The sequence below is a fragment of the Sparus aurata genome, chromosome 3 (assembly GCF_900880675.1).
Source record: "Sparus aurata chromosome 3, fSpaAur1.1, whole genome shotgun sequence".
Lineage (NCBI taxonomy): Eukaryota > Metazoa > Chordata > Actinopteri > Spariformes > Sparidae > Sparus > Sparus aurata.
The window spans coordinates 13,112,570-13,140,526 of NC_044189.1; the positions used below are offsets into that span (position 1 = coordinate 13,112,570).

Sequence of the window (27,957 nt, forward strand, 5' to 3'; positions counted from 1 at the left end):
ATAAGTTGCATTCATCTCTTTTCTAAATTAAATTTTAACTCGCAAAACTGAGAAACTTGCCTGTTGCTATGGCAACGGAGAGGCAAACTGAAAGTTCCCATGGTTACCACCTGTCAGTCAGCTCCCTCATCCCACTTTGTGGCCCACAATGCTTTTCACTTCACAGTGATGTCATGGACTGGCAAGAACAGACTATGGTTTGCCAGCACCGCAGAGCTTATTGGCTATGATCACATTAGATCAGAATAGACTGAACTGTGTGTGTGTGTGCGTGTGTGCGTGTGTGTGTGTGTGCGTGTGTGCGTGTGTGTGTATGTGGGTGTGTAGTGTCAGGGCACTGACATGGGTCTGTGTAACTGGTATTATTGAGTGTGACAGCGGTGTTAGTGGTGTGTGTACGCACATATCAGTGTGTGAGTTGAGTGTATGGCTTCTTTGTCCAAGTTGTAGGTTGGTCTGTTCTCTGTGTGTGTGTGTGTGTGTGTGTGTGTTTGTGTGTGCGTGTGCGTGTCTGTGTGTGCATGTCTGTGTGTGTGCATGTGTGTGTGTGAGGTGTTGGCAGTAACTTGGCAGACTGGGCAGGGTGGGGCAGCAAGAGGTTTGCTCATTATCGTGGGTGGGGCAGCGTATGTCTGTGAGAGAGTGAGACTGAGTGAGAGAGAACATGCATGAAAGAGAAAGGGGAAAAAAACTGAGATGAAGAACGGAAGACGGAGAGAGTTTGATGGAGATAAAAGTTTAGAATTAACCCCTTCACGTGCAGTTTTCCCATTTGTTTGCCTCAAGGAAAAAGAAGTAACCAAAATTTAGCTCCCTCTAAGGTCCCAGATTGTATTTTTTTACTTTTCTTTTTGTGTACAGATGAAACAGCTTAGTTGTACAATGTAAATGAGGTAGCTTTATCAATGTGTTTATTAGAACAGAGTCAGGATAGCTGCTGCAGAGCTTCCTTTCTTTATTCTGAGAAGAGCTATTAGTCCTGACTCTAACTGGGCAGGAAGCAAGGGAGCATGTTCCCAAACTGTTAAACTATCCCTTTTAAAACAAAAAACAACAAAAACATCCCATCCCACATCCTCTGACAGTGTCATTCGAGCTGTTTGCCTGAAGTGAAAGTTACTAAACAATGGCTGCACCATACAATTGAATCGGATTTTCCCCCCCAATTTACATGAAAATATTTGGTATCTTTGGAAACTTTTGGATCTGTGCTAAAGTTAAGTGAAAGAGAAAAGAAATGTTCTGGTATCCCTGCCCGCTTTATCCAATCAGGACAGAGCAACTCCATAAAGGGGGCGGTCCTGTCTGCTCGTGCATGTGCAGAGAGCAGGATCCTCCTGTTTAGCTGCCAAGTCTGGCGATTACCGCTGTGCCTTCATGTGGTGATGTAAAAAGGGAGGGGATTGGTAACTGCAAAAAACGGACAGGAAGTTAGCCAAACTGCTACAACAACGCTTACAGCTGCTTTAAAATAATGTAGGTGAAGAGGAAGTAAGAGGCGGACGAGACTAACAATTTATTAGAGGAGAAACACCAACATGACTTATTAGCTTCATGAGATATGGCCTCTGCTGCTATCGTTCTCCCTCCTCTCCCTACACAATATTTATTCTCAGTTTCCATGGCATGCACCGACAAGTCTAACACACACTCGCACGCACGCGCGCACATTCACACAGGCTTAGGTTGACTCATCACTGGGCTGGGTAAGGGAGGGGCGCTAATGCAAAGGATCATCTGAAATAACTTAGCGCACACACGCACACGTTTAGTTCGATTTAAATGCAGCGTTTGACGCAACAGGGCAGAGTCTGAATTATAAAAAGGTGAAATCGGCCCGAAATACAAATTGACTCTTTGTAAATGGCAAGTGAGAGAGAGAGAGAGAGAGAGAGAGAGAGAGGGAAGAGAGGAAGGAGGGAGGGGTTGAAGGAAGAGAGGGAGTTAGCGGGAGGGATGTGAGGGATTATAAGAAGACAAAAGCAGAAACAACCCTTCTGTCACGTTCCGTCCAAGAACGTGAATGCGTGTGCGTGATTTCTCTAAGTTTCGTGCACTTGTGTGTGTGTGTGTGTGTGTGTGTGTGTGTTTCCCTTCATTCAGACTTATTCTTTCTGTTCTCCCCTCGCATCGATCTGTCCCTCTTCTCCCTCTCTTTTCACTCTTTTTCTTTCATTTCCCTTCTTATTTCCTCAAAGGACAACTCACCTGATACACGGGGGATCGATACACACCTCGCACACACATAAAGCGTTCAGGCGTGCACACACACACACACAACACGCAAACAGCCACGCACGCACACAGTTCTTGGTATTCTGCTATTGGAGGCTTCTTGCTTTGTAGAGAGGGGAGAATATTTTCTTTTGAAAAGGCCTGATCTATAATTGCTGTGCAGTGTTGAGACATTGCTCCTCTATTGGCTTTGTTTTGTAGCTTTGTAGTGATTTATTGCATTGAGGACATTTGCTCAGTCTGAAATCTTATTCTCAGTCAGTTTTGACTGACTGCGCGAGGCAAAGATGGACTGTTTATGAGGGTTTAGAGATGAAATTCAACTAAAAGCCTGCTTGACATTTCAGTTTATAAATGGAATTGGACATACTTTGAGTAATGGTGGTTTCTCTGAGTTAAGTGGGGCTGAGAGAGGTCCACCTCTGAGCCAAACATATGTGAACGCATGTGAATGTACCCAAACACATGTGAATTGACCCAAAATTTAGTCCGTCTAATACATTCCAGACTGTTTTTTTCAAAGGGAATTCCATTTCAAGGACAACAGGGAGGAGGAGATAAATGGACGCACGCAGAGGAAGAAAAAAATGGTGGATGCGACCTTACGAACACAATATGATTGTGTTCATCTTATGTGGTCATAATGCAATACTGAAACGTAAACCTCCAGGGTTTTATAAAAGTCCCATGCGTGACATTCAATTCCATTTGAGTCGAGAGACAGACGGAGAAAATAGAGACGGACTGAGAGAGATAAACGGGAATGTGTGCTTTCAGCAGATCAGAGAAGAGTTTCATTAAAGTTTTTCTCGTTTACATTTCTGCCCGACGGAGCTAATTATGTTTAAAACACACACGCGCATGCACGCATACACACACACACACACACACACACACACTCGCATAGCTGTATTTCCATAAAGCTGTCATTACTTTGCATTCTATTTCCCTTCTTCCCTCTTTCTTCGGGTATATTCTTCCGTGTTGGTGTACATGTGCATCTGTGCGCACTCTCCACTGCTTGTGTGCTTAATTATGTGCAACGCGTGGCTGCATTTGCATTCTGTCTGTGCGTGATTGTGTGAGAGCGAATGTGTGTGTGTGTGTGTGTGTGTGTGTGTGTTTTGTGGGGAAATTAAAGCATGAATTGAACTTATTTTCCCTGCTGATAATTTAACATCGCTTTATATCCGCTACAGGAAATTATGGAGCTTATGCTCCAGTCAGTGTGTGTGTGTGTGTGTGTGTGTGTGTGTGTGTGTGTGTCATTGTGTGTGTCATTGTGTGTGTGTGTGCCTGATAAAGGAAAAAAACTTAAGCTATTTAATGTGTGAATTGTGGGCCTCAGCTGTTGTGCTGTTTTATCTGCATGTTGTCTTTCTATTTCTAGGTCCTTTGCACTCCCGCTGTAATCTCATAAAAAACAGACACTTGTAGTTTTGAGAAAGATCTTGATTGACTGATTTCTGTTATGCCTAAAACGCTAAACTTTGTTTATTGTCATGACTGAATAAACTAGATAAACAAGCTGACCTGAAAGGACAACACGATTTCATACTGCTTTACTTTGTTTATATTTGGTGGACCATGCCACCTCTCTAGCTTCAAACAGAGCTCTTGGGACCTAGTGTTCCTCTGAGAAGAGTTTGTGTTGTTGCCTCATTAATATTATATATAATAATGTACTAAATTTGGAGTTTTAATTTATTTTCCAAAACTGCATAGTACCCCTTTTAAAGTACTTTTCATGTATGATTTGTGTGGTTTTACATTTTCCCCTTTACTGAAAAGTGCATTTTTCATTGCAAAAGTGTCTCTGATTGATATGTGTATATATTGAATAGACCTTTTTTAGACAACCTCACAGCTGGCAGTGCACAGTGAGGCATTATCTCGACTCTTTCTAGTCATCACTGAGAGACCTTGGTTGCTCTACTTCTCTATTTGCTGACGTGGTAGATTTCGCCTTGGGAGACAATAAGAGTTGCCGGTAAGCTGTATATGCCAATAAGTCCTTCAGTGCCAGCTATGAACAGCAGACATTAATCGTCAACGCAGAAGTTTAAAAGCTGCGTTTGCTACAGACGTCCTTATAAAGATGGGAATGCTCCGCTTAAGCTGTTAGCATCTCATGTACCGGCCTTATGGAAAACGAGCAGAGTGCTGCCTTTATTCTTTCTAGCTGCTGCGGCACGGTTAGTATGTGTGTGTGCGCGCGCGTGTGTGTGTGTGTGCGTGCGGGCGTGCGTACATATCTGTGTGTGAGCGTCGGAAAAAGGGAAGACCCACTGATATTCATCAAACTGCACTCCCACTCTCTCCCTCCACACACACACACACACACACACACACACACACTCAGACAGAGTTGTCTGTTCTGGGCCGCTCAGTTTGTTTGTGCAGCAGTCACATTTCCCATCAGGACACAGACTCAAATAAACACAGCCATGCTGGAAAGAAATATAGTGTGTGTGTGTGTGTGTGTGTGTGTGTGTGTGTGTGTGTGTGTGTGTGTGTGTATGTGTGTGTGTGTGTGTGTGTGTGTGTGTGTGTGTGTGGTAATGTGCCTGGTGTATAAAATCCAGGCTGTGTTTAGTGTAACAGAAACATAATCAGACGACCTGTTTGCTGTAATTTTGACCCGTGCGTGTTTGTGTGTCTGTCTGTGGAAACTGGCCGGATAAGCATGTGTGCGCGTGTGTGTCACAGCTATGACCCGCGTGTGGCTTAACGCTGTGTGACAGTCCACAGCAGCCTCATTGTCTGCGAGGAATATTACATTTGGCTTGAAAAACAAATTACACCATTTTAACCACATTCAGACCCGTTTTGAGTAATCCACACATGCCACTCACACACACACACGCACATGCACACACACACACACATATCACAGCTGACGACGCACATAGAAACAAGGTGACAGCTTGGCGTTTTTGGCTCACGCTAATCAAGAAGTAGCTTATTTGCTCGACTATAGCTTGGCTCAGTGTTTGGATGTTAATCCTCCTTTCAAGTGGGCTTTGAATTTGTCTGATTGATTGATTCTGACTCGGGTTGGAAAAAAAAACAAAAAAAAAACACGACAAGTCAAATGTTCCTTGTCAACCTGCTCGGCAAACATGACTTTGTACCACATCAAACCACTTCTGAAAGTGTAAAGTCGGTCATCAGTCATAGAAAAGTACACTAAATTGACGTTAAAATCTCAGGATTTGCCAGTGTGGTTAGTTTTTTGGCAGTAGGGTGGCGTAGTGATTAGTCACATGTCCCTCGGCTGAAAGCGCAGGCTCAGTCCCCTCTGCCTTGACGAACTCTCCCCAGCTGTAGTGTCCTTGAGCAAAGAATCCCCATTTGCTCCAGGGCTGCTGCTGGGTAGCTGACCCTGCAGTTAACCTTCGTGAGGAGGAGAGACGAGGAGTAACTCCTTCTGGGATCAGAGGAGTATAATAGACACTTTCCTGTGATTGTCTAAACTTTTATTGCCGCTCGGTGAATCGTTCTATTTATGCCATACCGCACCGATCTGGCACCCAAGTAGGAAAAACCATTTAAAGTATTCGAATACATCTTCCACCAACCTTGAGATTAAGCGCGATTACACAAGAATGTTGATCCGAAATGCATTTGTGCAAAAAGACGGAACCAGCCGCCTTTACTTTCTTGTGAATGATGCAGCGGTCGCTCTCATAATATCATGAAAAATGATATAATTAGTTCGAGCTGAGCCTAACATTCTGATCTATTTAAATAGCTTCCATTTCTACTCAGCCTTTCATTGGTTTAGACACATGCCGCTCACACACATGGCCTTTTCATTGGTGGAGCTGGGCGCCCATGACACACATGTTCCACCCTCCCCGCCAGTGAACCAACCAGGTGTTTTTCATCATGTCGACATGGCAACGGTAAAACACAGTGGTTATTTTAGCTCCTAGCTGTAATTTAGACGTTTACATCAATTACTGTTACAATCAGCTTACCCACACACTACTGGAAGTGTGTGTGTGTGCGTGTGTGTGCATGTGTGCATATGTTTGTTCTTTTTTATATTTCTTGATTTTTTTTTGTTTTTTTTCTGCCATGGCTTTCACATCCACTGTGTGTTTCTCTTTGTCTCTCTCTCTCTCCCTCTTTTTTGTGTAAGGTGGGAGCAATTCACCACAGGCTGCGTGTGTGTGTGTGCGTGTGTGCATATGTGTGTGCATGCAGGCGTGCATATGCGTGTGTGTTCACACATGGAACCAATATTGGGGCCAGATGATCATTCTGCTACAACAAGACCTCTACACGCAACGCTAGCCAGCTACACACACAGGCGCACACACACACACACACACAGAAATGTATTGGGTGCCCCGTTCTGGCAGCACTTGTGTAATTAGGAAGCTGATTGGTTAGATTAAATGTCCATCTGACCCCTGACCAATAGTTAATTTGAAAGCCCTGCCTGCCTTCCCCCGCCCCTCTGTCTCCTGGCTCTCTTGGCCCGTCTCTCCTCCCTCGTCTCTTCTTTTAATCCGAGGTTCTTTCACACAATCAGGACTTTTTGCCTCGGTAATAGTGACTGATGTAATTTGAAAAACTAGAGAGAAGAGGCTGGAGAAAATGGTTGTAATGTAAAACTGCTTCCAGCAAATGACTGAAAGTAGACTACTGTTTTTATCAATCAATGTATCTGAGCCACAGAATATAAAATGTCATACTGAGTAGAAACGCCGAATGAAGAACAACCACGCGTGTTAAACACATCAGTTTAAAGAATTTCTTGTCTGAACTATCATGCCTTTTTTTTCATTTTCCTCTCCTGTATTGTTTTGTAGAGATCATACAAAGTCTTGAAAAGTAATTTTTTTCCAAGGTAAGGTTATGGATATGCTTGCGTTTAAAGATACCTCTTGAAATATGGTTGATTTTCTACGTAATCTGGTGTTTCATCCATACTATCACTATTTCTTTTAATTAAATGATCCCAATGTCATTATTAATTGTTGTCTCCTGGCATCTGAATACACCTAAATAACCCTTGAGCTTGACCTATGGGTCGGAGCACGACAGTTTTGAGTGTCGATCGACAGAAATGTTTCTGTTCTTTTTTTCTTTCTTCTTTTTATCATTGATGTATTTCAACAGAAACAAGGATCAATGGTCATTCTTTCAGGGCTCCACAATATGATAAAAAAAAACAAATGTGATTGTAATTATTTTGACAGATATTGGGATATGATTCATGATTAGTGGAAATTGTCATTTTTGTTTCACAATTTAATATTTTTGCCGAAAAGAAAAATCTAAAATCATCATGCTGTGACTTTTGTGGGTGGTCTGTACTTTTTTACTTGCATGTGCCAGGGCATCTCTGCAGCACTACAGTATTTCATTGTAATGTTCTAATGTCACAAGTTTTACCTTAATCAAAAAACTGCAGCTTCTTGCAATTTTGATGATGCATCATATTTTTGATTAACTGTGCGGCCCTACTCTCCTTTCATTCTGGGCGCTTGGACAGAGTCATACTTTTGATGCCGATGTGAATCCAGCCCACCTTTTTGTGGCTGGAGGATAGAGTCTGGTTACCACAGGGGCGACTGAAGCCAAAGCATAAATTAAAAACATTGCAATGCTCTTTAACTACAGTTGAGTCACAAACATCATTAAATAATAATGATGAGAACATACAATCTCTACCTTTATTTTTCACAAATGCCTTCATTGTATATTGTTTAAATGTGATGATAAAGGTTTCAAGAGTCTGGAAAAGTTTGATTTAAGTGTTTGAATTTTACTCCTAAAAAGCTGATCAACCCTTATCTTCATCCTCTTCTTTGTTTTGGACCTTGTGTCTCAGTGGAAGGGTATGCCTTGTAGCATCGAGGCGAGCAGGGATTCGCTAAAGCAACGCAGTAGATTGTGTCATGTCATGCGACCTTCTTAGATCACCTGCCAAACCGCAACAGCAAAAACAATGAGCAATAAGAAGCTCAGATGAACCAATCTGCACTCCCACCCACATTTTAGCCGCTGACATCTCTCCTCCCTCGTGACGCATCTCGCATCTTGAGCGTGCCTCGCATTCTGGCCAGAGTTGGAGTGTCTGTGAAAGATGGGACCCATCTTCGCAGCAGCACACCTCCCTCACTGCAACCAGAAAGCAGGTTTGGTAAAGAATCTAAAAAGTGCAGCACACGTATTCACATTCACGTCACATAGGCACACACACACACACACACTCGGGCCACACACACACATTCTCAAACACACGTACAGTATTATGTGCGCAAACACGCACGCACATTGGCTCGACCAGTCATTTTGACACTTTAATCCACTTCACTTTAGGACATCTAGTCACACCTTACTTTGGTGTGTGTGTGTGTGTGTGTGTGTGTGTGTGTGTGAGTGTGTGTGTGTGTGTGTGTGTGTGAGTGTGTGTGTGTGTGTGTGTGTGAGTGTGTGAGAGAGAAAGGGATTGCGAGAAAAAAGGGAGAGAAAGTGTGTGTATGTGTGTTTGTGAGAGAGGAATGCCATGGCAACCTTGGCGATCCAAGGACCTCTTGGCAAGGTAGCAATATGGCTCTGGACACGTGCGCGTGCAGCACACTCTGCCATCCCTGTGTGTGTGTGTGTGCGTGTCTGTGTGAATGGAATGTAGATTGGAGATTTTTTACTTTTAACTCCTCTCAGTGGAAACGCACATCCACCCTCAAACTTAATACACGATCACAGTGTCATGCATACTTAATCTGGGGGTGAAAGCTTGAGGAGTATATCAGTTTTCTGTCTCTCTTCTTTTTCTGTCTGTCTCCCTCTCAACTCCTCCCTTTCTCTCCGCCCGTCTCCCCCCTCCGTGTCCCCTGTGAGGGCTTCACTCATTAGGAATTCTCCACCAGTTTGTGCGTGTGTGTGTGCGTGCGCGCGCGCGAGTGTGTTTATGAATTCTGCTCCACTGGCATGATGCATCTTGTATACCCGATTTCCCTTAAGACTCTTTTCTCTTTTGTTCTCTTTCTCCCTCTTTCTCTCCGTATCTGGCTGTACGACACAACGGGATCCGACACAACTCAGCACAGCGTCAACCGCTCAAGACACGTTCTCAGAGTGTATATCGACTCGTATTGTGTTTCTGTGGGTCCCACGTAGCTCGGTGGATCGAGCTAAAGACATTACAGTCCAGTTGTGCTGTAAGAGTCTTGTTTTTGTTCTCTCTTTACGGCTGAGGCAATTTGATGAGAGCCATAGAGAGGCTGAGTGTGCTCAAGTTGCATTGTATGGAATCCATTGCCACTGCTTCTTCATTACACCTATAGTATAGGTGCAAATGGATCATGATACTGGAGGTTCTGACATCAGAACAATACCAAGGGAAATATCGCTACATTGCAAAAAGTAGACGCAGGTCAATGACTGCAATAAACAATAAATATAAAACTCTCTCAAACATTTGTTGTTGGTTTTTTTTGAAGGGTTTATCATTTAAATGAGAGTAGTTGGTTCGCCTTAAAGGTCAGTCAATCTTAGTTGAGCCTGGGATGATGTTGTCGCTATCTCACATTTGTTAAGATCTTGCTTCTGTCGGGTCATGTTGAGAGTGTTTGACTTGGAAATCTGTTTCTTATGTGTGTGTTTGTGGCTCGCACGCACACTTTTCTTTCTTTTTTTTTACTGACAGAGAGGAAGAAGACAGATCGTGGTAAGAGAGTACTATCTGTGTCAAATATCAGTGTAATATTGTGTTATTCGTAAAAGCGCGAGTAATGTTACTTGGGCTGTTAGCTGAAGGTGCGTCACTGCTGCAGATGTTTGGACACAAACACACACGCGCGCACACACACGCACACACACATACACACACAAGCTCTGACACAAACAATCACACAGTCAGGTCCCCTAGTCCCATCTATCCTGTTCCTTTATAGACCAGGTGCAGCCTAACAATGGGTGTGTGCATGCATGTCCCTATGTGTGTACTTGTGTGTGTGTGTGTGTGTGTGTGTGTGTGTGGATGTAGTGTGTGTCACTCTGAGCTACCGTTAATCTCACATGTCCTTGAGCATTTTGTTTTCTAGTTGTCTTAATGAGTTATGCTGCGTAAACATTCTGCAAGTGGATATAACTTACAAAAGGAGATCTCACACACACACACACAGCACTCATACACACAGCACTCACACACACACACACACACACACGCATGCGCGCATTCACTGGCACAGCGTCTGTACTCTACGTTTGTTTCCCATGAGAAGAAAACATAGCAACTGGCCCTGCGTGTCTACCCGCACCAGATCAACACCATTACGACACTGTTATCTCCTCTCTTCTCAGAAATGTTGGAACTGCGATCTGTCCATCCAACTGCAACAGGATATTCCTCTGTTATTCACGCCAAGTCTGATAGCATCCACTTCCAGTCCTACATTTATTTTCTGCATTTTGGGTCCAGGTCACTGATATAGCCAAAGCCATTTTAAAGAGAAAATCCTCTCTGAAAGTGGATCCATGTTGCTCCCTTTGATCTAACACAGCTCACTGATTAAGAACAACTCTCTCCCTCTCAGTCAAAGCCACAGACCTGAGAGTCGCAGCGTCAATGTGCGGTGCTGCCAAGAGGCTTGTGGACCACGCTGACAGTAAATAGGCGACTGACAGAAATATTGGAGGGTAATGGTGGAATTTCTTTCCTATCTGTCTGCTGGATCTTAAAGGATAATTACAGTTTGTCAAAGTTAGATCTTATTTTCATTGGTTCGAGCGCCATTTCTGTCAGCAACAACACTGTAATTCTGTAACAGCTCATCAGATTAATTCCTGAGATCTTAGAATATGGCAGCATTATTAAAGGAAGTCAAACAGGTCAAGAAAAAAGAGTCAACAAAATTTAAATAAAGCCCTTAGTTAGCCAAACCAATACCTATAGTTATTACTCAAACCATTGGCATTATGTAAGTTTTTAACCTTAAAACAACAACTTCAATGTCATTTTGATGGTACAGTGTCTTGTAATGGGGTGAATGGTGTCTCTGTCCCAGCCACTAATGTCTGACAAATTGTTACAGACTGGGGGTTTGTATTTACTACACTCAGAAACTGTGGCGGGCCCCAAATCGCACAAATGTAATTTTCTACACAATGTTGCATTAAACATCCCTCAAGGTTTGCAGCCCTTGTGGTTTAACTTTGACCTACCTTACATGCTGAAGTTGTGCCACAACTTTCAGTTTTACCTTCTTAGATTAAGCAGTAAATTAAAGCTAAACTGTTGCCTTCATAATCACTCTTCTTGCCATGGATTTTTTGTAGCGATGTTGGAGTTTTCTCAGATCGCAGCGATTGCTTTGATGAGAACTCTGTTGAAGTGGCCAAAAATGTAAAACTGGGTTTTTCCTCTAACCTCTCAATCATTTTCCGATTGGTGATGTGGTGCGAGATCAGTGCACGATACGTAGAAAGAGAACAGGGGACCAAACCATAAAAACAACACCCACAGCGCTGCCAGCTTAGTTTAAAAAGTTACAGGCAACCACACATATATGAGTAAACACGAAGCTTGCACACAGACGCACAACTCGCAAACAGATGAACATATGTGAAAGATCACCATTACGTAAAGCCCCCTATTTGCAGATCAACCAGGAAACAAGTGTAACATTACCTCAAGACCACCGAGACAGTAAGCAGTAGAGTAGAGAAAGGAAGAGAGGGGGAGATAGAGAGAGAAAATAAAGCACCAAAGAGACAAGAGTAGGAGTCAGAGAGACAGTAGGAGCAGAGAGAGACGACAAAGACAGAAGGATGAGAGAGAAGACTCGGGGAGAATGAGTGAAGAGAAATAAAGGCACACAGAGAGGGAAGGGAGCAGCTGCCAAGCTCTGAGTGGGGTTAAGCATCACCACAAGTACAACCTAATAAGGTCTGAAAGTGTGTGTGCACACGAACACACACATACACACAGACTTGGCCAGTGTTCAGAATCAGTGTTTCTGCAGTAAGCAACAGTAAGCAGTAACTAACATCTGCCTTCAGAGCCTCCAGAGATGGATACTGTTCTGATGTGTAATGTTTTCCTGACTTTAGACTACATGATATTTAAAGACTCTTCTAAGTCTAGTAGAATCACTCAGACAAAGCTGTCTTACCAGCCTTTTTCCATCTCTCTGTTCTACGACAAATCTACTCCCACTAGGTACCAGTGTCTATTCTGTGTTTTGTGAACATGTGCGACCTGCAGAGTTAAGATAGTGATGACTCCATTCAGGTTCTACCCAAAGTCACACAGCGCTGGTCACAGGATGCGTTGCAACATCAACATGTATCCTGTCTGCTGTGCTTTTTTCTGTGTTAACTTGCTATCTACCACGCTACACTCAAGCTGGAGATTGCTATCTGTCTCTCGTTCTGACTGGGGTGTGTGTGTGTGTGTGTGTGTGTGTGTGTGGTCTGTTGTGTTTCTCTAGACCGTCTACACTGTAAATCTATATTCTAAAGTTTCTTTTTCATCTGTTTTGAAATGCCATAGTGAGAAAAAAATCTTTAAGAAAGTGTCATGTATAATGCAGGCTTTCAAGTCTTCTTGTGACTGATTGTTACTAAATGGTAGAGTGTCAGGTTAAATGTCCTTCAGTTTATGTCAGTTGAGTCTGTTGATTCAAACAACTTCAATGATTCCACGATTTCTCTTGTTTGTAGCCTAACGGTCAATTCATGTCCCCTACCCATTTTACATCAAAAAGTGCAGTATCTCAGGTGCCAAACGGGTGCAAATTAAAACCTGTCTGTCACAGAAAAGTATTTAAAGTATCCATGAAATGGCCACTGGAGTGCTATTTGCCTCCGCATAGTAACATGGTTCCTGTAAAAACAGGCAGTCAGAGAGGGATTTATTGCTGGTATTGATTGGCATTTACAGTAACCAATAGCACTAAATGTGCTTTATGACCTACATCGATCCGGTCCGCCAAGTCAACTCAGACCGACAGCTCCCAGTGAACACAGCTGGACTTGGATGAACAATACAACCTCCAAGTAGACAAAGGCCAGTCTGACGAGATGTTAAGCAGTACTAAGATTGGTTAGTTGGTTTGTAGGTTCCTGGCACCCTGGGGCTGAGTCAGCAATTAGGGCCACTAACTAGCTAACAGAAACTTCGTTTAGCACCAGGAAGCAATCCCTTTATCAGCTAAGCTAGCGGCATAAGTTGATTGAAAACTCTGTAAATTGCCTCTGTACTTTACCTGGCCTTGGTCATTCTCATAGGCCGTGGACGGTCCTGGTCCAAAGGTGTTCATTAGCCTTTACTTTATCAACAGGTATAACTGTCTTTCTAGAGTTGAGGCAGAGCAGCCAGGGGACTACAGAAACTACATTCTCCATGATATATGATCCAGTTTCAACCAAATCAATCAATAGAATCAATTCCAAAGTTGTTTGAAACACTCAGCTCTGGCAGTTTCCTTTTTGTTTAAACATCCATTGCGACATCATAAAAATGATTAGCAATCAATTAGTACATGCTCTCGAGTGCAGGGTTAGTCATCAACATTTTGTATTGTTTTCCAGGAAGTTAAAATACTCTAAACTACCATTTAAAAATACCGACAAAACAACTTTTTTGGCCATTGCTAGACCTGAGACTGGCTTATATTTGAGATATAGGGCAAAATATATGTGAGAAAAACACTAACTTAATGGGAAATTTAAGAGACAGCATCATACAGTTTTAACAGCACTGACATCAACTTACTTTGCCATTTGACTTTCACAAATATTGGTATTGACTTTTGAAACAAGGCTTAACAAGTTCAACGTATATGCATCAGTCATCTACTGAAACACATAAAGTGGCTCATGCCTTGAGGACTTGAGGTAGTAGAATGTGCATCTTTGTCCCCCTCTTTAGTACTACCAATTTGTTTAAACATCATTAAGCCGAGCAGCAATTCACACCTGTTAGACTTAAGTTGAAACCAATACTGTAGCTACTCCATAATTGGTTACAAATCACATTCTCTGGTCTGAGCAGTGAGTAGTGATCAAGTTTTGAGGCCAAATGCGAGAGAAAGACTATCAGGGATTCTCCGTTATTGGGCAGTTCTGAATCTATTTAAAAGTTCTCTTTGTTTCTGTGTCTGTGTGATTTTTAGATTGGTGTGTCTCGTGAATTTAAAAGTGATTTGATAAAAAGTTATTGGACAAAGGATTAGATTTGACAGCCTAAACTAGGATGATGAATTCATGAAAAATAAAAAGGACTTCCACGTTTGCACGTTATTCCAGCATCCATGTGCTATTTTTCTTGGACGAAAAACACTTTAAGGCAACTATAAAACAAACATGCATGTCACAGAGGCTGCTGAGTTGCAAATTGGACAGCAGCAATACTGTGGAAGGTCTAAATAAACTCAGCAATTCAACTATTCCAAGTTGAATAATACCCGTTTAGTCCATAGCATGCTCTAAGTGAGGAATGAATGTTGACATGACTGCCTACAACGCAGCTCTCCTAAGTAACTTAAGAGGCCAAAATGAAATTCGTCAACTCCCACAGTATTCAGACAATAAAAATTAAATCACACACACACACACACACACACACACACACACGTGTAAACCAAAGTAGACAACTCCTGCTTGCTCTGCCCTCGTCTGCCTCGGGCGGGGAAAAAGCAACAGAGCCCTGCAAAACAAAATGAATAATGGGAAGATGGAGAGATACAGGATAATTCTGCGTGTCCCCCCCCCCCCCCCCCCCCCCCCCCCCTTTTCTCTGAGTGGTTATCACTTTCTCCCACTGAGTGCCTCCGTGTCTCTCTCTCTCTCTCTCTCTCTCTCTCTCTCTCTCTCTCTCTCTCTCTCTCTCTCTCTCTTTTTTTTTCTCTCTCTCTCTCTCTCTCTCCCTTCCTCTCTCTCTCTCTGTCCCCCTCTCTGCTGAATGGAGATTAAAAGCTGATAGGAGATTGCAAAGACATGTTGCACTCCTGTTCTGACACACACACACACACACACATGCATACAGATGGTAACATTAGCTCTTGTATAGCTGGGAGCTCTTGATGTAAAACACATGTTCCTGCCTCGGCAGTGTGTGCCGGTGTGTCTACGGCTGTTTAAACCAACTTTATCGCTCCATCAGTTCAGAGACAAGGAACGATTCATTCAGAGAGAGAGGGGGGGATGGTGGAGGGGGGATGAAGGGTAGGGGGGAGGAGTTTGTATGTGTGCGAACCTGTGTGTAGATGTGTGTTTTGGAGACAGTGATTGACAGAATTTCTCCTTTTGGTACTAATCAAACCTTTAGAATGTCAAACACAGTAATATTCCGAATGCAGGTTATCCCAAGAAATCCACAGTCGTCCTAACACGATACCTTTTTCTGGTTCTTTTTAAAGATAGATGACATGGGGTTCTATGTGGAGTAAAGCAGTTTGACAGTGTTACAGGCTGTGAAGACCGACTGACAGGAAATGTTCATCTGTCAGTGGTTCCATAGATTCATATTCACACTCAGGGTGGAAAGCTCAAATGTTAAACTGATGTGTATCATGTAACAAGTCGGGAATATGCAACTTCCTATCGTTTCATTGCCCCCTGGTTTGATCAGCAACTGAAACGACAATGGATAGTTCAGAAAATCCAGAGGTATGCCGAGTCGCATCAGCATATTTAGACAACAGCTAATGTTAGCATTTAACCACTTTCTACTGTAGCTTACATTACTGTTTGGTAGGAAAGAATGTCAGTTAGTTCTGAAGTATCGACGCACATCTTGGACACATTCATTTAAGCCTGGAAGCCACACACTGGACGTGGGCCTGATTAAACAGCAATGTTAACCAGGAAGTGGTCTAATGCTAACATTAGCTATAGGGTTATTCGTTATCAATGGACCATATTCACACGGTGGCCATTTTCCTCTGATGTCACAGTCTGGGTGGAAAACTGGAATGCTACTGTGTTCCAACTTGTAAATCATATAAACATAGGTAATTTGACAAATTATTATCATTGCACAAGGACAGCAGGCGGTATTACAAGTTAAAACAACATATTTGATTTGATGAGCCATTAGCTAACTTAAGTAATTAACCACTTCCTTGCAAACATTTAATTACATGCAGGTGTGTTTCACTTCCAGGTTTAAATACATGTGTCTGAGATGTTAATGTGAGCTAGGGAATGGTTGAATGTTAACATTAGCTGTTGTCTAACAGAAGCTTATGGGTTATCAGTTTGTCTTTCCAGTTCCTGACAAATCAGAAAGTGGGGAAATGATGGTAATATGTCAGACTCCCTGCATTTATATAACATGCAGCCTGGCATTCAAACCTCCTACCCTTAGGGGAAAATGGCCAACGTGTGACTATGGTCTGTTGTTTTCAGGCAAAAGTAATAGAGATAAAGTTTGAATCAGTTCTGAGCATTGTTTGTGGTTCTTTTGCGATCAGCTCAATCAAAACTGTCTTATGCCAACATATCAACCAATATTACCCTATTTGAGAAGTATTGGCACGAGCATGTATGCACACGAAACAGCAAGGAAATAGTGTTGTCATTACATAGAATGAGTTTAGTTCCCATAGCACCATAGTACCTGGAACTATTCAATCAGAACGGGTTAGAAGCTGATTCATGTCTGAATTGTAACTGTGAAGCAGGTCTGAAAAAGAACAGCAGCACCATGTCTGCTTTTGGTTAACCACCAATATGGGTTTAGTCTAGTAGAAAAAACACAAAAATACAGGTGACTTCAACATACACATACTTAAAAGTACACATATTTTACTCTCTGCACTCTGTGTTGCATCAGACTTCAAATTATCCCGAACTGTTCCCAACGAGAAAGGAAAGAAAGGAATAACAGAGACAGCTACTTGCTTGAAAGGTATAATCCATCAAAGACGAATCAGCAAATGAATGTATGAAGCACTTTCTTTCTGGCGTGTGTTTACGTGGTGCCCTGAGTTTAGTTCCATTTTTATTCTCTGCAATTTGACACTAGCATGGTACCGAAGCACTGGATCGGAACTGAAGTCACGTTTGCAACTAAGCTGCAGAGTGCACTGAAATTAAAACGAAACACACATGTCGATAACATTTTGTTAAACCGATTGATATTATGGTCGAACACACTGAGTCAAATAGCAGAAAACAAATAGATTTGCTTGATAAAGGTTCCTTCTTGCCGCCAGTCGTTCTAGCAGACTGAACTCATCTACATTTAGATTCACCGGCCCAATGTGTGTGGTCATCCGTGCCTTTTAGTTAGAGTGTGGGTATTTGTGCGTGTGTGTGCAAGTCTGTGTGTGTGTGTGTGTGTGTGAGCTTTATTGACCACCAGATGAAGGGTGTGTGTGTGTGTGTGTGTGTGTGTGTGTGTGTGTGTGTGTGTGTGTGTGTGTGTGTGTGTGTGTGTGTGTGTGTGTGATGAGAAGCAGGCGACCAGATGGACTTATGGGAAATAAAAAACCTTTTATTTATTTATACAATTTGATTAAATGGCATTTGTTTCTGTCTCCCAGTGTGTATGTGTGTCCATGCGTGGTTATGTGTGTGGTTGTCTGTGTGTGTGTGTGCGCCTTGTATTTAATGACAAATAGAATAGAGGGATCAGAGCAATCAGGTTTGAATGATTACTATGGGAACGAGGGAGAGAGACTGATCAGGAGGTAGAGAAAGGGAAGGAAAAGAGACAGAATAAACTTATTCTTACACGTCAGCACACTACAGACATGGTTCCTTCTGTTTGTTGATCTCTGTCGTTCATCCTCTTTTTGTTTTAAAAGTCAATTTTTTCATCTGTGTGAGATGCCTCATGTCCTCGCTCTCTCTTTTTCCTATCAATATCTTCTTATTGTGAAAGCTTTTTCAATATTGCCCCCGGATATTTTTCTATTATCTGTTATTCAAATTAGTTTCTCGACCGTTTTCCAAGAGATCAGATGCATGAAAATGATATTTTTGCAGTTCGGATGATGATTATGTTTGTTATGGATAGATTTATTGGCTATTTTTTGATCAATGAGCCAATGATTTTTTTCTACAAAACTTTCAGACAGCCCAATGTGTCGTCCTCAATTTGTTGTTTTTTATCTAACCATCTGAAGCTGCAGTGAACGCTTAGTTTTATCATCAATTAATCTGAATATTTTCTTGAGAAATTGTTTGGTTGATAAACATCAGAAAACGGTTGCTGTGTGCAAAAAAAAAGCCTGTCACAATTTCCTCAAGTTCAATCTATTATCTAAATCTTTTCTCTTCCTCCTGACGCTTTTATCTGCAGAGACTTAAAAATAATTACATTCAACCATGTGGATACATCCAAATAATTCATAATAATCTCGTTTTGTGCGACCAAAAGGTCCAAAACCCCCAAAGCAATCAGTGTGCCAAGGAAAGCAGCACATTTATATTTAAAAACTTGGACCCATCAAATATTTGCAATTTTGGCTTAAAAATTAACTTTAATGATAAATCACTTTTCAAAATTGTCAGTAAATCTTCTCTCAATTAGCTAATCAATGAATTGACTCATTGCTGCATCTCTACAGCCAACACCTCGAACGATATTAAGATATCAAAAGATATTTAATATTGTCTATTTAGATAACTGACTTGAAAATGAAGGCAACATTATGTAGAAATGTATATTTTGTGCCACTTGTCGCCCCCTACAGTTGCTGAGTGCCACAGCTCTGTCATAAGAAAGAATCCAAGGTCTGTAACAGGTTGTCAGATGTAATGTAGGCGCTAACTACATACAAAACTCATTACGTCAGAACAATGTTATGTGTTGAAAACTTGTATCTTGTATGTGACGCTGTGATCCTAGCCTCTCACTGAAGTTACACAGTGATGGAGGGCAGATTGGCTGAGACAGAGACACCATTCACCCTATCACAAGACATTGAACCATCAACATGATCCTGAAGCTGTTATGTTCAGGTGACAAAGTTACACAATGTTGCTTTAACTGAAACTGTTGCAGATTACCTTTTTGGGCTTCAGCTTATGATCATAATGGGTGCTCGTCCACACATAAACAGTACTTACCGCAGTGCTTTCCCACCTATGGTCCGATTTATTTTACATTTTCTTGTGCTTTGCAGTCCAGCCTCCAAAGGTCATTGTTGCCAGTTCATAAATATTTGGTGTAGGTTAATTCCAGCTTGGGAGTATTGGGATGTTTGTATTGGATCATTGCACCTTCCTCTTCAGTGTGAGTCAGGCTGTAACTGAGATTTAATAGGAAGCGGAAAATGTGCTGTCATCTTGCAGAGATTTAATTCCGAAAATATACATTGTGATACTTTAGGAGTTGAGACAGGGGGGATGCATTACGTACAATTGAAAGTCATATAGTTTGGTAATCAAAACATGAATTTTGTGATCCAAAATGTTTTAACGTTGTCTGATTTACTTTGGCTGTATGTTCGTATTCTGCTGTATTTAGTTCAGAAGCTGTAACACACACTGCGTGTCTAATAGGCGACATTTTTCATTTCAAAAACGGCACGATGAGCATAAAACTACCCGCAAATACTTGTGCAACTCAACTAGAAACTTTGCACGAGTGTTGAAGTCAGTGTGGTCCTTGAGTAATGTCACAAAATATCACAAAAACACAGTGATGATCAAAGTAAAAACAAACATTAAACCCCCGAAAGAATTGGGCTGGGCGTATTTGTTGTTTGATTGTCAGAGGAGGGTTTTGCGGTATTCCTTTTGTCTTGGTTGATTTTTCTCATTAAGATCATTTTAGGTTGGATGCTTTTCCACAAACGTTTTCTGGATCGCAGCTCAAAAGCTCTAGAAATGTGGCTCCCCGGAGGAGCTGAATGTATCAGCCTAGCCTGCCAGTATCCTCCGTGTGTGTGTGTGTGTGTATTGTGTGTGTGGTTTGCGTGCAGTACAGTGTCATGGCTGTAGGTTACAGACGATGCAGTGTGTGAGTGCACAATGTGTATCTGTCTACTGTACAGCCGACTAACAACCTGCAGCTTTGCTCGACACACTCGGCTAAAGAGTGTGATCTGTGCGCGTTTGTGTGAGTGTGTGCTGGTAAGAGCGAACGAAAGACGAGGAGTGTCTACATATGTTCCAGCACAGATTCCAACCTCATAAATCACTTCAACTGGTGTTCAACAGTCAATCTCTGTCTCTCTCTCTCACCCTCTCACTCTCTTTTCGTCTCCCTCCCTCCCTCCCCCTCTCCCTCTCTCTCTCCCTCTCTCAGTAGAAACACGCTGTTCTTCCTCTGCCAACAGGGAGATTTGTGTTCTGTGTCTCTGTCGTATAGGATTAGAGAAGAGACAGAGAGAACAGAGGGAAGAATGAGAGAGTGGGAGAATGAGGAGGAAATAGATAGAAAGAGGAGAGAGAGGTGGAGAGAGAGAGGGAGGAAAACAAGATTTTTTGCCTTTTTCTTGGCAATGTGTGAGTGTGTGCTCTCTCTTTTGGCCCGTCTCTCTCCTCCGACATCATCTCTGCACTTCTCGCTTACTCTGCTTGTGTGTGCGCGTGTGTGTGTGTGTGTGTGTCTTTATCTGTGCCTGTGTGTCCTGATGTTATCCAGATGTGCAGCTACAGTGGGCTGTAAAACTCAGAGTTATTGTCATAACATTGTTGCTCACTGTGTGGGTGTGAGTGTGTGTGTGTGTGTGTGTGTGTGTGTGTGTGTGTGTGTGTGTACGGGGAGGGTCGGCTGGTTAGTGCACATGCGTTGCTTCCTGTCCTCGTCCTAACACTTTATTACCGTGCTGATGGAGAGCCAACACATGGACACACACACACACACACACACACACACATTCTACGCACACGTGCACATGCCCTATAAGTAAACAGTGTGATCTGTTCTATCATATATTTACAGGCTCGTTACCTCATCTGTGTCCAGGGTGTCCAACTCCTGCTCTATTTGCTCATCTGTGTTGGTGGATTTAAAGATAACTGGCCGTGATTTGCAGTCGGAGGGTGCATGTAGTTTGCCGGCAAATTAGCCATCAAGACTATTTTGATTATAACTTGTATGTCAGTTACATGGCTGTCAGCTCAGTTGCGGTCTTGACTTCACGAGCTGTAACGGCAACTGTCGCTGGTGATTTTGCTCAGCTGTAGTTCGCGAATTCAGCGACTTGGCCAAACAAACCAAAAGAATACATGCATCTTCATTGCTCGAACGCTCTGCTAGACGGTAGACGATATCTTCGTGGCGGCTAGATCATTTTCATTGGTCACACCAGTATGCCTGAAATGTAGCAGTTCATGATTTAAACAGTTGAGGTGACCACCATTTCTTGTTGCCTGTCAAATTAAATGCATTATTGGATGAAACTAAATTATGTGCCGGTGCACCAAAATGAAGGGTCCAACCAGCGACCACTATAAAAAGTAAAAAGTTAGCCTTGAGCCCCGACCACAGTTTGATATTCTGAGTTTTGAGAAAAAGTAAGGGCTTCACAGAAGGCCAAGAGGCATTTTATACATAGAAAACGCATCTATGCATATGTAAGTAGCAAGTTGCCTGGCAGCTGTCGAGTGTAAATGCCAGGTGGTGCTCAGAGTACTCAGCATCTTTTACTCAGACACATTTAAGAACATGATAACACCGTTTTAAGTGAATTACTGAAAAATCTCTGAACTGAGACCTCTGAGATTCAAAGCTCTCCTGTAAACTAACGTCAAGGCTGCGTTTCGACCAAATCCTGTGCTGCAGCCAAAACTGCTTGTCCTCCCATTCATTTGAACGAGGGTAAAGTGTTTTTCTGCTGTAGTGGCGTGGAGCGCAGAGCTGGGTCGAATAACGTTTCAGAGGCAAAATTAGCTGAAACCAACGTCATGTCACAGCATGAATGACAGAAAACATACACAATCAATTTGGAAGTGTGCACCAGTTTGAAACACTTTATTTCACTTGTGGATGTGGACAATCACTGAAGGACCAGCATTCTTAACCTGCTATAGTGAAGACATGACCCGCCGATCAGAGGCTGAGTAGAACGGGTCAGTTGCAGGGGCACGAGCAGCGTGGCTGAACACTGAGCTACAGTGCAGAGTTATCAGCAGTATTCATGTCAGTAAATATTCTTAGTGGGAAGGGATTTCCCAGTGTATGTCCCTTTCCCTATTCACTTCAGAGATAGTGTTACTCAGAGGCTCCTTCAGAGGCTCCTGAGGGCACTCTTAGGGTCAGATGCATCTCCAGGAGCAGGGTAACCTCTCCCCCCCCCCCTTTAGTAATAGTTCATTCACAGTCTGAAAGGAAGGACAGTTGTGATAACAGCTGAGCCAATAAGGTGGAGCCGTCTCCGAGGCAACCAAGGTTACATTCCAGCTCGCCTAGAGTTTATCGTCCTCCTCGTGCCCCGGAGAGAAGACGGACCGCCTCCTTTCAAGCCTTAACTACACATGTTGTATTAATCACGACTTAGGTACGCATATCTTCATTTGGAGGCAAACTAATAGAGTGTTAGGACATGTTTAATGGAGAAGGATAGCCTCATGTGGGGATATATTGTAGTCTTTGCTGGGGTTAAATACCCAGAGACCAGAAGTGTCCTTCAGAATCGGCTGTGCATTTACATGTACCGCTGTGCTGGTGTAAGGCATGTAGTCTCCATCTTCACCTGAGTTGACCTGATTTAAGAAGGTCTGATATCAAACCCACTTCTTCATATCACACACGATGAGATCCGCCCACAGCAGACTTTCAGAAGAAACCTTTCTGCCGCCTGCATTCATGTTCATTATGAAAGTCTGCGATGACTAATAGTCCAACACACAAAGCCTTAAGATGTGGTTGTGTTTCGGTTTCAGCCAAGTTTTTTTTTTTTCTTTTTTCTCTCGTCTTTTCACAACGCCCAGCTCTGCTTACTGTCAATCACCTGACAGCTGTAGGAAGAAACGTAAAAGCCTCTGCCAGGAAATAATCCCTCACTGATGTATTACCTTTAAAAAACTGTATCGCACATTCATCAGTGACATTGTTCCAAACGTGAGCAGTTAATCTCAATTTAGATTTGCCACCCTGAAAGCTGTGAAGTCACATATATTCTCTAAAACAGAAAAAATCAGGGAAAGTCACTCTGATATAATGTCCCGGTACGCGTTTTTTGAAAGTCGAGGAAATTTGCCCCCACGTCGCCTCGTTTAATGTGCTGAGCTGTGTGTGTGTGTGTGTGTGTGTGGGAGGAGGCGGCTCTTCGTCTGTGACATCTCCAAGGGAAGTTCTGAACCACTAGAGGGAGCAACAAGCTGTGGCTCCTTGCTCACATGTTTTAAAAAACTAATTCCCCGTGTTCACAAGGTTGCACTTACTGTGTGGATAGAGACGACAGAAACAACAGAGGAGCTAGGGTGATGTAAGATGTGTTTTCATCTCTCTCTCTCTCTCTCTCTCTCTCTCTCTCTCTCTCTCTCTCTCTCTCTCTCTATCCTCTCTGTTCTGCTTCACTCCTGACACCAGAAGGAGTGGACACACGCTCCAGCAGGGCCCGGCTGTGTTTTTTTAAGTTTTTTTATTTCAGCCGCGGTATAAAACATATTCGGGGGGTGTCTCTGTGTTTGATATTACCTCATCCCTCTGCGTTTGTGTTCCTGTAGGAAACGATCGGTATCTCCCCCTTCCAGTCCCGTACCGTTTACACCCTCTCCAACCTGTGGCATCTCTATTGTTTTTTATTTGTTTTCTCGCTGTGAGGAGATGGGGAAAAAGATATAGCGGGAGATGAAATAATGAAAGTTAAACCCAAAAGGAAAAAAAAAAAATAAAGGAAGTCGAAGCTGTATACCCATCTCCTCGTGTCTCTCTCTCTCTCTCTCTCTCTCTCTCTCTCTAACCTTGACTACCTGTGTCTCGTCCCTCTCTCCATTCTTCCCTCCCTCTGTAATGACTAGGTGCTAACTATCGCTTTGAAGGTGTCGGTGTTTGCCAGCTGTGTCCGTCTTTAGAGAGTGTACAAATGTGTGTGTCTCATTATGAGAGTGTGTGTGTAGGAGTGTGAGGAGAAGAAGTCAGGCCCTCAGGCTGTATCCGCATGAATGATGTGTGAGTGTGGGTACAGTGGATAATATGAAGCCGTTAGTACAAAATCTTACTCACTAGCAGTGATTTGTTCACGTTCTTTTTTCTTCCACTGTCCCTCCTGCTCTCTCCCCTTCTCCATGTCTTTCTCTTTCTTTTTTCTTCCTCAGACAGATTGCCTTCTGCAGGGGTGGTATAGGGAAGAAGAGATAGACATTGAGAAAAATTGAGATTCCTCGTCCTTGACTGACCCAGTTCCATTTCTCACTGAAAATGAAAAAGTCTGCTTTGTAGTTCTCTCCAACCGCCGCTTCTGTTACAAGGATTTTTGTTATTGGCTTTTTGAATGTAATAAATCTTGGACAGGTTCCTTTTTTTTTTTTTTTTACCTCCCTTGAGTAATGCAAACAGCCAGTATTTCCATGCTTTTCAGGGTTTTTCAGGTGTATTATTCCTAACCCTAGTAATCATGACTGGTGAGTCATGTATGTAAACTAATTTACAGTACATCAGCACACACATTTGACACTCCTACATAATAGTACAATGTGTAATCTGTTTATGTCACATATTAGACCATATTTAGTGTGTTTTTTTTAACCTTTTGGGATTCATTTGATTTGCTTTAGGGATAAAAGAAAGCTATTTGATTTTCTTTAGTGGGGTTAAAAATAAGTTTAAAGGCATTTAAAACCATTTGACACGAGAAAATTCATCAAGGTTGGGGACATGGCGTCAAATGCGTTGACGGTTCTGTCATTGCCATGGTGATCAACATCCAAATCTGTTATCAAATGCCTTTTTTCAGGAGACGGTGCGTCAGCTGCACCAAAAAAAGAGGCAGAAGACTGATTAAAAGCGAGTAATGGTGCTCCTCTATGGTGCACATAAAAACCTCCAGAGAGAGCGTTTCTGCTCCGTGTGCACAAACGTGAGCTTGACCCTCACAACTACTCAACACTTTTGAGACTCGAGGAATACACGGGGGCTGATGTCTCACCTTCTGCTCTGTATCTCATTAGACTTATAATTACACTAATAGCAACCTCCTCCCCTCCCTCACCAACACTCGCAGTTGGAAGTTTCATATATTCAGGGGAAATGAATAAAGTGGTATTCTGGACAGCCTTAATGTTCACTCACAATCATGTTATTGATAAAAACACTGCAGGTTGAAGAGATACAGTAAAGTAGCATAAAGGGAGCAATTGACTCAAATGTCGCTCAGGATTCTGGCCTCGACTAGCTTTAGCACGCTGCCTTTGGAGGCGTGAGAGCAGAGCCCAGTGCAAGATTTCAAACCTGTTGTTAGAGCTGACTGTGAAAAGACCCCTTTTTTTTAAAAGTCCAATTAAAACCTCAGATAAAGTGACAGGCCCGATAGGATACCTTTTTGTGTTGCCGCTGTTTTTCTCTGTGGATGGAAGGCTGTTTGAAGCCCAGCATGTAAAAGCTCGACATAAAGGACTTCGAGTGATATTCCCTAAGAAACCATTTCTCTCTCCCTCTCTCTCTGATAACATGGGGGTTATCATACATGGTGCTGTCTGGAGCAAATAGAACAAAGATGAGACATCGATTACACACTCACACGCACACACCCACACCCACACAGTCCTTGGAGTGCAGCTGATCAGTTCTTTCTGACAGGTAGCGCACGGCCATCAGCACCCCAAATGTGTGTGCGTCTGTCTTCTGTTTGAGCTTGGGTTTGTGTGTGTCCGTGCACAGCCCCACTGCAGCAAAAGGAATTTGGGAAAGAGAGAGGGATGACGGAAGAGAAGGGCTGGAGAAGGGTTCGGAGTAATTCAGATATTGATGTGTTAGGCTCCAGCTCCACCCTGAGGGCCCGTCAAGGTGGAAAATGTCAAGCGGGCCCCCGGATGGTTACACCACTTAGCATCGCTGGAGCCCTCAGTGGTGATGCAGAGCAGGTGTACACAGAGATAAAAAGAACTGGATTCAGTCATACATTCAAATATATAGATTTATTGAAACATATGAACACTGACATTCGCTTTAACCTGCACAAAAATAGGCACACACACTGATATGACAAGTTTTCACTGTGTCAGTGTATTACAATTTCCAAATAAACTTCTCAAACCACTACTGTAGAGTAATTCTCTACCACACTATTCATATATTTACGGAGATTAGTGATTAATTGACTAAATAATAACACTAAATGAATAGACTAGAACTTTAATTATTGATTAGACAGGCAACAGTGTGCTAAATTCATATTCATTCATATTTCTCACTCTCATAACCCCCTCTGTTTTAGCGTCTGTCTCTTTAAACACCCAGTCCCCTCTGATTAGTCAGCTCACACATGCCTGATCAAGCACCGCTAACAACCACAGAACTGCTAGCTGGGCTTAAGTTATGCAAATGCTTAATGTGTGACATGGTGACCTAGTGTTACGTCACAAAGACACAGAATTAAAGGTTGTACCATTTATGAGGCGTTTCAGGAGCAGTGTTTTCTGTCGGAGAGGGGAGCTTCTGTTGCGGACTCGTGCCTTTTTAACTTTCAGGATCTTTTTTATGCACAAGAACCTATGCAACAAGCTGAAAGAGAGGTAAAAGACAAAAAGGCCTTTCTTGACTACTGGATAGACTTCCATGAAAAGTCATACAGACATTCAAGTTCCCTTCAGGAAAAAAAGGCTGGTGACGTTTTATGACTAAATACCAGCATTCCCCTCTGCCTCATTTGTACTTTTTTTGGTTAAACTTTCGTTATTTTGTCTCCTGCTATTTTTAGCGTGAAAACAAATTAAAACAATGCAGACAGCACAGCAGCCAGTAGTCCTTAACCTCAGTAGGATTAACATCATGAGTATGTTGAGATCTTGATGTCTGTTTTTAGCCTCTCAGAACTGCTAGTATGGCTGCAGCCTCTTAATCTTGGTATAGAATAAATGATACGTCAGAATATTAATCAGATTAGTCAATAATGATTGTTGTGATTTGCAGCCTGACTCAAGTGTCCTATGCTCTCTTCTAGTGCTTGTTTTAATCATAACTTGCCAACTGTTGTTTTCCTCCACTTCACTCTTTGCTTGAGAGTTTCATTGTGTCTGTGTATGCATAAAGCAAGGTTTTCTCTTTCTCCTCAGTAGCAGGCGTAGTTGTGTTAGCAGCAGCTCTAAGTCCCTCCCTATAATTAATGATACAGCCTTAGTTTTGCACACACGCAATGCTACCTTTCTATGCATTCATGCATAAATGCACATAACCTGGTGGACCATACAAAGCAGAGCCTATAAAACAAACCCGTCTTCTTCAGCACTGACACTGCTCAGAGACAATGTCAGCATACAGTCAACAGCACTCTGCTATATTTTGAAGGGTTGCTGGTTGTTGTGGACAGTCATATTGAGGCTTGCTTAATGCAATGCTACAGCGTTGTCAGTCCCGCAGTAATGATGGTTAAAGGTCTTAGTATTTCATTAATTTCAGGCACCCTATATCACAGGCAGCAGTGCCTCTGGTGTGAATTGTGTCTGCTGCTGACTGAACGCAGAGGAACAACTGTGTGGATGGAGATGGAGCCATCAGAGGACACAGAGAGAAAGATATCCAAAATGACAGGGTGAAGACATGGACAAAAATGTTTTTTCACCGTAGATTTTTTACCATGTTTTCTAAAGTCAAAATATTTGGCTCAGAGGGAATTTTTAATTCATAAATTTCCT

General features: G+C 42.5%; 1 protein-coding gene across 4 annotated transcripts in view; it reads left to right on the top strand.

Annotated features, from left to right (window-relative positions):
- trps1 (trichorhinophalangeal syndrome I) overlaps positions 1-27,957 on the top strand; it is a 125,086-nt gene that overhangs the window by 71,878 nt on the left and 25,251 nt on the right. The gene's annotated exons all lie outside the window — the stretch shown is intronic.